Source organism: Humulus lupulus, chromosome 2, assembly GCF_963169125.1.
Source record: "Humulus lupulus chromosome 2, drHumLupu1.1, whole genome shotgun sequence".
Lineage (NCBI taxonomy): Eukaryota > Viridiplantae > Streptophyta > Magnoliopsida > Rosales > Cannabaceae > Humulus > Humulus lupulus.
In genome coordinates this window covers 87130765-87141699 of record NC_084794.1, presented here as the reverse complement: position 1 = coordinate 87141699, position 10935 = coordinate 87130765, and the positions used below count along the sequence as shown (strand labels likewise).

The following is a 10935-nucleotide window of genomic DNA, read 5'->3' as shown; positions in this document are numbered from 1 at the left end:
GGGTCCATCCGCGCACTCACTGCTTGGTTCAGATGAGTTTTATGAAGCCATGTTCGAACCCGAGTCTCATTCAGAAGGCTCGACAGTTTTATAATCTTTACTTTATGTTTCATCTGTGTTTGATATCTTGCTAATATTTGATCTTCTTTTGCAGGTTCAGATATGTTTGGCTTTGTTCACATCCAACAAAGGTCGACTCCAACTGAGACTATTCCTTCTGTCTGAGCGGCCAAGAGGGTCAGGGTAGAGCTTGAGCTGCTTACAGAGGTCATTCCCGAGACTCCTTCGGCTCCACTGGCGCCTAGTCTCGTTGTAGAGGTAGAGCCATCATTTCCCGTTCCGGTTCCTCCCATTATTACTAATGCAAGTGCCTCCTCTTCTACGCCTACTCCCTTATATGAGCCACATCAGTCTGCCATGCACAATTTAGGTACCATCATGGACCAAGCATCCCATCTTGAGTAGACGACAATGACCTTTAATGGGATTAAGAATGAGGACTTGAGCACCATCCTCACGAAGTCACTCCTTGACATTCAGAGCATAAGTCCTCTAAAGTTTTTTTTTTTTGTCTGGTTAGCTTGTGTCTTGATGTTATCTAACACTTGTATGTTTTTTGCAAGAACTAATGCTGGTCTCCCATGTCCGTGATAGGTCTGTGGAGTATACCTCTACGTTTTCCAACCTTCGTTCTGAGCTTGAAGTTGTCTGCCAAGAGGTACTGGACCTTAGGTGCATTATTGGCTCTAGGGATGCAAACATTGTTTTGAAAGATGAAGAGATCAACACTCTCCATAGTACCATGGAGCTCAAACAACAAGAAGTAATTGAGTTGACTCTCAGGGTAGCTCAAATGGAGGGGAAACTTGTTGATCAACTCAAACAGTCTGAAGCTGAGAAAGAGAAGCTGATTGCTGACATGGACCAACTGAAGAAGGATGCTCTTATCAAGAAGGAGCAAGAGGTCAAGGCTGCCTGGGACAAGGCTTGAGAGGAGTATTCAGTGACTACTTTCTCTTGATTCTACTTGATCTGGAAGTCCAACAAAGACCTGAACTTGGATTTCCTTCCCGAGAAGACGCGAGCGAAGGAGCTTAAGAAGTGGCTGGCTCATGAGGCTGCCGAGGCTCAGGGTGGTCTTTTAGATGATACTCATCACCCTATTTAGTCTTCAATTGTCCTTGTATTTGTTGTCTTTCCTTTTGTGCCATTGGTGGGGCACCTTGTACTTGACAGTTTTTACATATGACATTTTATGCCTTTATGATTTTTTATTATGAGTACTCAGTGTATTGATTGAAATTTTTTATTTCCAATGCTTACTAAGTATGTCAACTCATAACCCTCATTGGTTTAGGTATCAATATACTCTGCACACGTGTATATCACGCGCCATACTAACATTACTCCTTTACATTTTTCATGCTAACAACCATGGTAATGTGAGTAGTACGATACTTCACCAAGTACCATGAACAAAACGGTCAGGTCGACCACCCCATGGGTGATAGGCCGACCACCCTATAGGTTTGATGGACTAGCCGACCACCCTATAAGGGACATGGCTAGGAGTCTCCCTACCATTGCCTTTTCTATTTTTGTTTTTTGCACTTTTGAAACATATGTTGAACAAATGTCTTAGAAAAACTTGAGCTTGCTTAGTTCTTAAGGTAACATCCTCATTGCTTGTGTATACCCCAATCAGTATGTGCTATTTTCCCCTAAGTGATCATGAGTTAAAAAGTCTTAGTCACTTGCTACTTGACCATGCCTTGCTTCGAGCGTTTAGACACATAGTACTGTCCTTTCCACCCAATGATACAAGCAGCAAATGCGCGTCCCTCATTGGTAGTCGGGTGATGGTTTCATACTCAGTAATAATGATACATATACACAAAATCAGATTGTGTAGTAAGTGTCGATCACGATTCACATAATCTCTCGTGTACTCGTTATAATGATTGAAGACAGAAGTGTCTAATTTGGACCAATCAGGTCTTGATGGGCTAATCGAGCCTTAACGAGTCTTAGATCAAATTATCGATCGGTCCCTCAAGGACCAGATTCAATTATGATCCGGCGATGGTGACTAGTCTTCAGACCAGTCTTTTTTTTTACCGTATGGGTTGATAGGTTCCTCAAGAACTAGGATTGAATATAATTAAATAATGGCGACTGGTCCTTAGACCAGTCTCTTTTATTGATCGTATAGGTCTATAGGTTCCTTAAGAGCCATGATCGAACATGATCAAATAATGGCGACTGGTACTCAGACCAGTCTCTTTTGTTGATCGCATAGGTCGAAAGGTTCCTCAAGAACCATGATCGAACATGATCAAATAATGGTGACTGGTCTTCGGACCAGTCTTTTTTTTTTTTATCGTATAGGTCTATAGGTTCCTCAAAAACCAAGATCGAACATGATCAAATAAATTGGCGACAAGTTCCTCGGACCAGTCTCTTGTTTGGATCTTATGGGTTGATAGGTCCCTCAAGGACCATAATCGAACATGATTTGATAACTTGACGACAAGGTCCTAGGACCTGTCTCTCTTTTGGATTGTATGGGTTGATAGGTCCCTCAAGACCAGAATTGAACATGATATGATAATTTGATGACAAAGTCCTAGGACCTGTCTCTCTTTTGGATCGTATGGGTCGATAGGTCCCTCAAGGACCAAAATCGAACATGATCTAATGGGGTTGTGTTGAGTCTAGTTTATGTCATGTTTAGGTGGTGTTTTAGGTAGTCTTTTATGTCATCTTTCTTTCATTTGGTGCGGGTTTATGATTTTGTTTGTTTGTTTTGCAGTTTTTGTGAATAATAGGAAGATTTGAGTACTTGGAGGAAAAATGTCCAAAAATAGAAGAAATATCCAAGTTTTGGTAATATTTTTGACAAAGGATGAATCTCGATGTGATTTGGAGGCATTGGTGATTTTTCGGGCTTAAAAATGCAAGAGTTGAGAAATGTCTTAAGAGCCGCGGCATGAGTGCTTTGGAGTCGCGGCTAGCCCTTTAAACAGAACCTATGTTTCGGAGGAGAGACTTGAGCCGCGGCATAGAAGGGCCAAATCCCAGAAATCAAAGACACGGGCCGCGGCATGGCTTTGGGAGAGCCGCGGCTCAGAATTGCAGATCCTCGTGAATTTGTGACACGGGTCGCGGCATGGTGCATGTAGAGCCGCGACCTGTCTCTTCTAAAATTAAAAAAATTAGGTTTTATAAGACAAAGAAATGAGCGAAAATGGTGATCGAAGGGGAAAGTCTTGGAGGCTGAAGAAGGCTAGGAGAATTCTCAATTGCTTACTTTTCATCTATTTCTTTATGTTATTTTTAAATTTCTTTGTGATTAGAATTACAATGATGAACTAATTTTCCATTTAGGATTTTTAATTGAATCACTTGAATCCCTATTATGAATTAATGCAATTTCAATTTTCTTCTTCATCTCTTTTCAATTCCTATAGCCTGTACTTATTGATTGGCCATCTATAGTCATTATCTATATGTTTTTGAATCAAAATCTGAGAAGTGTGATTTGAATTTGCTTTGGTTATATTGGACATAATTCTAATTTGGAACGAGAGTATCCAGATTAATTATGTAACTATTTATTGAGTTGGTAAGATTAATGTTGTCTTTGTGATTCAATTTACCATAGAAATATAGCAAATTGTCACTTAGGTTGAGTTTATAATTCATAATATGATTATAAGCTGATTTTGTCGACTCGTTAATTGAAATAGGCAGAAAGAAGAAGAATTTAGTACTTTGTATTAGGGAGTAATAGGGAGGATAATTGATGAGATTAAATATCCTAATTACTCTTTCATTGTGTTAATCTAAGGTTTTGTTATTAATCATTGTTTTATTTAATCTTTAATTATTGTTTCTGCACTTTATATTTTCTTTTGCTTTTTCTACAAGAATCGAACGTCTAATCGACCAAATAGAAAAAAAAAATTAATTGACTGGTAATTGGGGATTCATTCATTGAGGACGATACTTGGTTTTACCAAGATTATTACAAAATTGTGATACGTGCACTTGCGTGTTGAATTTTCGCAACAAGTTTTTGGCGCTGTTTCCGGGGACTGATGAACTATCAATATCAGTCTAATTGATTTTATTTATAATTTGGTTATTTTTTCTTGTTTCCAATTCGTTTCAGCTACGTTCCTTTGTAAATTTCAGATGGTTGTGTTATATGCGTAGCAGAAGAGGAGCAGGTAGTCTTGTTCCTGCAAATCCTGAAATTGAGAAGGCGTGCAAAAAAAAATAGAAGAAACAAGAGGTTGGCTCATCAGATGGAATAGATGGCACAAAATGAGAGGAATAATGAGGTTCCCGAAGCTCTTCAACATCTAGTTCAAAATCCTACCGCCAGGAGTCTGAGAGACTATGTACTGCCCACTATAACGAGAGTACAGAACTGTATAAGACCGCCGGCTGTGGAGACTAATAATTTTGAGATTAAGCCAGCAATTTTGCAAATGGTGCAGTCCACTGTTCAATTTGGTGGTTTGCTTTCTGAAGACCCCCATATGCATTTGGCGAATTTCTTGGAGTTGTGCGACACTTTCAAGTACAATGGGGTCAGCAATGATGCTATAAGGTTGAGACTCTTCCCATTTTCTCTGCGGGAAAAAGCTAAGAGATGGCTTAATTTGCTTCAGGAAAATTCTATCAATACTTGGCAAGACCTTGCTCATAAATTTTTGGCTAAGTTTTTCCCTCCCTTGAAGGCTGCTAAATTGAGGGGAGAAATTAATAACTTCTATCAGATGAATAGAGAGTCATTAAAAGATGCGTGGGAGCGTTTCAAGGAGTTATTGAGGAAATGCCCCCACCATGGTATAGAGAAGTGGATGTTGGTTCACAATTTTTATAATGGGCTGTGTGGTACAACAAGAACGATTATTGATGCTACAGTTGGTGGGGCATTCATAAGTAAGAGTGCCAATGAAGCATATGAGCTGCTAGAGGACATGGCCACAAATAATCATCAGTGGTATGAGGAGAGGTCATTTGGGGTCAGAAAGGTAGCTGGGGTGCATGAACTTGATGCAATTATTGCTCTGACAGCACAAGTGGCCTCCTTGACAAAATAATTACAACAAAGCACTGTATCTGCTAATGCGGTTCAGATGGTAGATAGGTGTGAAATTTGTGGTGGTCCTCATTCTATTGATAAGTGTCATGCTAGCAGTAGTAAGAACATTCCTATGGACCAAGCTCAGGTTCAAGCTGTGGGAAATTTTCAGAGGCCATTCAATAATCCATTCTCCAACACTTACAATCCTGAGTGGAGAAATCATCCTAATTTTTCTTAGAAGAACAATCAGGGCCAGCAACCTCAATTTCAGGGCCAGTTTCAGCAGAATATGCCTTAGCAACCAATGCATCAAGCCTCTTCATCACAACAACCTAGGCCTCAACAACTAATTAATCAAGCTCCACCAGATAGGCCTAATGAATTGCAAGCTGCATTATTGACCCTCACCAATACTCAAACTCAGTTCATGACAGAGACTAGATCTTCTATCAGAAATCTGGAAACACAAGTGGGGCAATTGGCTAATATGCTTAATAACATACCATAGGGTAATCTACCTAGTAATACTGAAGTCAATCCTAAGGAGCAAGTTCAGGCAATTACTCTTAGGAGTGGTAAACAAATTGAGCAGCCTAGTGTACAACAGTCAGTGGTTCAAAATGAAGAGATGGGTGAAAAGTCTGATACAGCAGAACAAAGGGTTACTGAAGACCACCAGAGTTCATAAAAGAGTCCTCCAGTTGTTGATGACTAGCCAGTTCGAGTTCCATGTCCTTAGAGGCTTAGAAAAACTACTCTTGATAAACAATTTTCTAAGTTTTTAGAGGTGTTTAAAAAGCTACATATCAATATTCCTTTTGCCGAGGCCTTAGAGCAGATGCCCAACTATGTGAAATTCATGAAGGAAATTCTGTCCAAGCAAAGGAAGATGGAGGATTACGAGACAGTGGCGCTCACTGAAGAGTGCAGTGCAATATTGCAGAGGTAGTTGCCCCAAAAGTTGAGAGATCTGGGGAGCTTTACTATACCTTGCACAATTGGAAATTTTGAATGTAAGCATGCTTTATGTGATCTGGGGGCGAGTATTAATCTGGTGCCCTTATCTGTGTTCAGAAGACTTGGTTTGGGTGAGGCAAAAACAACAACAGTCACTCTATAATTAGCAGATCAATCGGTGAAACATCCACGGGGTATTATTGAAGATGTTATTGTGAAGGTGGATAAGTTTATTTTTCCTACTGACTTTATCGTTCTTGACATGGAGAAGGATATGGATGTACCTATTATTCTTGATAGAGCATTTCTAGCCACAGGCCAAGCTCTAATTGATGTTCAAAATGGAGAGCTTAAACTCAGAGTTCTAGGAGATGAGGTGGTATTGAAAGTCTTCAAGGCCATGAAGTATCTGGTGGCTAGTGACAGTTGCTATAGTGTGGATGTGATAGAGAAGGCAGTCTCGAAAAGAAGGGTGAGTAGTGATACTTTAGAGGCGGTGATAACAGGTGGTGAAGTAGATGGTGATGATGCTGAGATGAGAGAATATGCAAACTAGATCAATTCTTACCAACCATACATGAAGAAGTTTGAAGAGTTAGTAGAGAAGCTTGAAAGACCATTAACATCCATTCAGCAGCCACTGTAGTTGGAATTAAAGGCTCTTCTAGATTATTTATGTTATGCCTACTTAGGAGAGAATAAGACTTTACCAGTAATAGTTTCAGCCGACCTCTCCAAAACATGATTGGAAAAATTGTTGAGGGTTTTACGGGATCATAAATTGGCCATTGGGTGGACATTGGTGGATATTAGAGGAATAAGCCCCTCAATAGTAATGCATAAAATTTTATTGGAGGAGAATAGCAAGCCATATATAGAGGCTCATAGAAGACTCAATCCAGCAATGAAGGAGGTTGTACTTGAGCAGATTCTTAAATGGTTGGACGTCGAAGTAATCTACCTAATTTATGATAACGCATGGGTGAGCCCAGTACATGCTGTACCTAAGAAGGGTGGTATGACCGTGGTAAAAAAATGAAAACAATGAACTCATTCCAACGAGAACTGTGACGGGGTGGCGGATTTGTATTGATTACCGCAAGCTAACAAGGCTACAAGGAAGGGTCATTTTCCTTTGCCTTTCCTTGATCAAATGCTTGACAGATTAGCAGGCCACAACTACTACTGTTTCTTGGATGGGTATTAAGGGTACAATTAGATTGCTATTGCACCAGAGGATCAAGAGAAAACAACATTCACATGTCCCTATGGCACATTTGCTTTCAAGAGAATGCCATTTGGATTATGTAATGCTCCAGCAACATTTCAATGGTGCATGATGGCTATATTTTCAGATATGGTGGAAAGGAGTATTGAGATTTTCATGGATGATTTCTCTGTCTTTGGCTCGTCGTTTGACCTATGTTTGGGTAACTTGGAAAACGTGTTGAATCGTTGTGAAAAAGCAAATCTGGTGTTGAATTGGAAGAAATGCCATTTTATGGTAAAAGAGGGAATTGTTCTGGGACACAAGATTTCTAGAGATGGTATTGAGGTGGATAAAGCAAAAATTGCAACAATTGAGAAATTACCACCTCCGGTGTCAGTGAAAGGTGTGAGAAGTTTCCTTGGCCACGCGGGATTTTATCAACGATTCATCAAAGATTCTTCCAAAGTGTCTAAGCCTCTTTCTTCACTATTAATGAATGGTGTGGTTTTTGATTTCAATGAAGAGTGCCTTCATGCCTTTAAGGTACTAAAGGAGAAACTCATATCTGCACCTATAGTTGTGGCTCTAAACTGGGACTTACCATTCGAATTGATGTGTGACGCTAGTGACTATGCTATGGGTGCAGTTTTGGGGCAGCATATTGATAAGGTATTTCGCTCAATTTATTATGCTAGTAGGACTCTCAATGATGAACAGTTGAATTACGCCACAAGTTCAGACCCTATTTGATCAGTAATAAGGTGATTGTGTATACTGATCACTCTGCTATCAATTACTTGATGACTAAGAAGGACGCAAGGCCTCGCTTAATTAGATGGGTTTTATTGCTACAAGAGTTTGATATGGAGATTACCGATAAAAAGGGTACTGAAAACCTTGTAGCATATCACTTGTCTAGACTAGAAATAGAAGAGAGCCAGAATGAGAAAGCTGTGTAGATCAATGACTCCTTTCCAGATGAACAATTGTTTGGGGTAAGTGAAAATCATGTTGTGCCTTGGTTTGCGGATATTGTGAATTTCCTTGTTGCAAAGGTTGTGCCTCCTGAGATGACAAGGCAACAATTGAAGAAATTTTACTCTAAGGTGAAGCATTACTACTGGGAGGAGCCTCTTCTCTATAAGCATTGTGCTGATCAAATTATTCATCGTTGTGTACCTGAGGATGAAATGCATTCTATTCTTGCCCACTGCCACAACTTGCAATGTGGTGGACATTTTGGAGCCACAAGAACAACAGCTAAGGTATTGCAGAGTGGTTTTTATTGGCCAACTTTATTTAAAGATGCTAACATTTTTGTGAAGGCTTGTGATCGGTGTCAGTGCACGGGCAATAGCTCAAGGAGAAATGAGATGCCTCTCAATGTGATTTTGGAAGTCGAGTTGTTTGATGTTTGGGGCATTGACTTCATGGGTCTGTTTCTACCATCGTACAATAATGAGTATATCTTGTTAGCTGTTGATTATGTGTCCAAATGGGTGGAAGCTGTTGCGACAAAGACCAATAACAGTAAAACTGTGTTAAACTTTCTCCATAAACACATTTTCACTCGATTTGGTACACCCTGAGCTCTCATTAGTGATGAAGGGAGTCATTTTGTAACAAACAACTTGATACACTTTTAGCTCGCTACGACGTATACCACCGCACTACATTGCCATATCACCCCAAGTCAAATGGTCAAGCTGAAATTTCAAACAGGGAGGTGAAAAGTATCCTTGAAAAGACTGTGGATAGTTCAAGGAGAAACTGCTCAAAGAAGCTGGATGACGCACTATGGGCCTACAGAATAGCGTTTCAAGCACCGATAGGTATGTCCCCATATTGCTTAGTTTTGGGGAAAGCTTGCCATCTTCCAGTTGAGCTAGAGCACAGGGCATATTGGGCAATGAAAAAGTTAAACTTGGATTGGACTGCTGCTAGTGAAAATAGAATTTTATAATTGAATGAACTTGATGAATTTTGTAACGAGGCATACAAAAATGAAAAAATCTATAAGGAGCGTACAAAAGCCTGGCATGACAAGAACCTAGTCAGAAGAGAATTTCAACCTGGACAGCAAGTACTTTTTTTTAATTCACGGTTGAGGCTATTTCCTGGCAAATTGAAATCCCAATGGTCGGGCCCTTTTACTGTTGTGAAGGTGTTTCCATATGGCTTGGTGGACGTACAAGGAAAAAATGGAGAGCCTTTCAAGGTGAATGGTCAGCTGTTGAAGCCATATCTGGGCAGTATGTTTGATCAGACGAAGTCTATTCTTCTTTTGAAGCCTCTTTGAAGAGGAGTTCAGCGTCCGGCTAAATGATGTTAATGACAGCGCTTGTGGGAGGCACCCTATTTATTTGTATTATTTTTCACTTGTAAATTATGGATATTTGGTTTATTTTTGTACATTTGGAATCGTGAAAAGTGAAAAAACAAAAATCCTTAAGGGTCGCGACATAGTCATATTGAGCTGCGGCATAGCTTGTTCCAGAGGCCCAGGATTTCAAAAAAATTGGGGTAGGCCGCGGCATGAAGATGTAGAGCCATAGCATTATGATTCGGTTTTCCCATAATTTTGATGCTGGCCACAGCATGGATAAACTAGATTCGCAGCATTCCTCCCCAGTTTTTTTTAAATTTTTTGGCGGGTCGTGGCCCGTGTTGCGCAAACAGGGTTAAAAACCCTAATTTTTGTCCTTTTCTTCATTTTTTTCACACTTCTCACATTCACCATCACCCATACCTCCTTTCTCTCTCAAATTTTAGAACCCATTTCCCCATTTTTAGTATCTCACTTGCTCAAGATATAAGATGAAGAAGGGCTCTCACATTCAAGTAAGTATCACTTCTCTTTGTAGTGATTTCTTATGGGAAACTTGGATTGCATTGAGTATCTTATTTTGGACTGTGTTTGCAAATTTTTATTGAGAAATTGAATGATTTTATCTGGTGTAAGTGGTTGGGTTGGTTGTCTATTGTAATTTGGTGGTTTTTGGGGAGTAGGAAAAGAGGGGAGGTTCTGCCCAATTTTTCTCAGAAAATTTGGGGGCAGTCTTTGTTTTGTATTGGTGTAATGGGTCCTAAGAGAAATCCCGCAAGAGGTACCTCTTCAAAGAAAGCCTTCTCATCCCGAGACCAAAACCCCCCACCACCTCCTCTTGCTGATTATGATACTAACTTATTTGTCAATAAGTAGGCGGCCGATATGTTCAAAAAAATTCATGAGAAATTTGTGGTTAGGGAGAGGGGGTTTGAGTTTCAAGATGAATTGCTTGAAAATAATCGCCTATGATCTCATTCGGGCTGAGATAGTGAGATGAAATTGGGGTGTTTTCTGCAACTCCACCCGCGTTGGCATGGCCAATTACTCCCAAATGTTTGAGTTTTACGCCAATTTCCCGTACCTTGATGTAGAACATCACAACTTTATTCGGGGTAAAAAGGTGCCTACTGAAATTTATTCATTTAATTCATTGTTGCACCTCCCTACTTTGTTTGCGCTTGACGATGAGCATTGGCAGTTGGCTCACTTTAGCGAGCCAGATTATGATGCAGTGACTGAAACTTTGAGTATGGAGGGGGCTCGTTTTAATTATCAGCATGGCAAGCCCAAAGACATGAACCAGTGGCAACTTAATCCGCTTGCCAGGGCCTGTGTTTATTT

The 10935-nt window shown here is 40.1% G+C and overlaps 1 non-coding gene across 1 annotated transcript; it reads right to left on the bottom strand.

The window, feature by feature from the left end:
* Positions 1-4754: 4754 nt before the first annotated feature.
* On the bottom strand, positions 4755-4861 carry LOC133820625 (small nucleolar RNA R71). The gene has a single exon (XR_009887030.1). It is a non-coding gene; the product is annotated as a small nucleolar RNA R71 (small nucleolar RNA).
* Positions 4862-10935: the final 6074 nt, after the last annotated feature.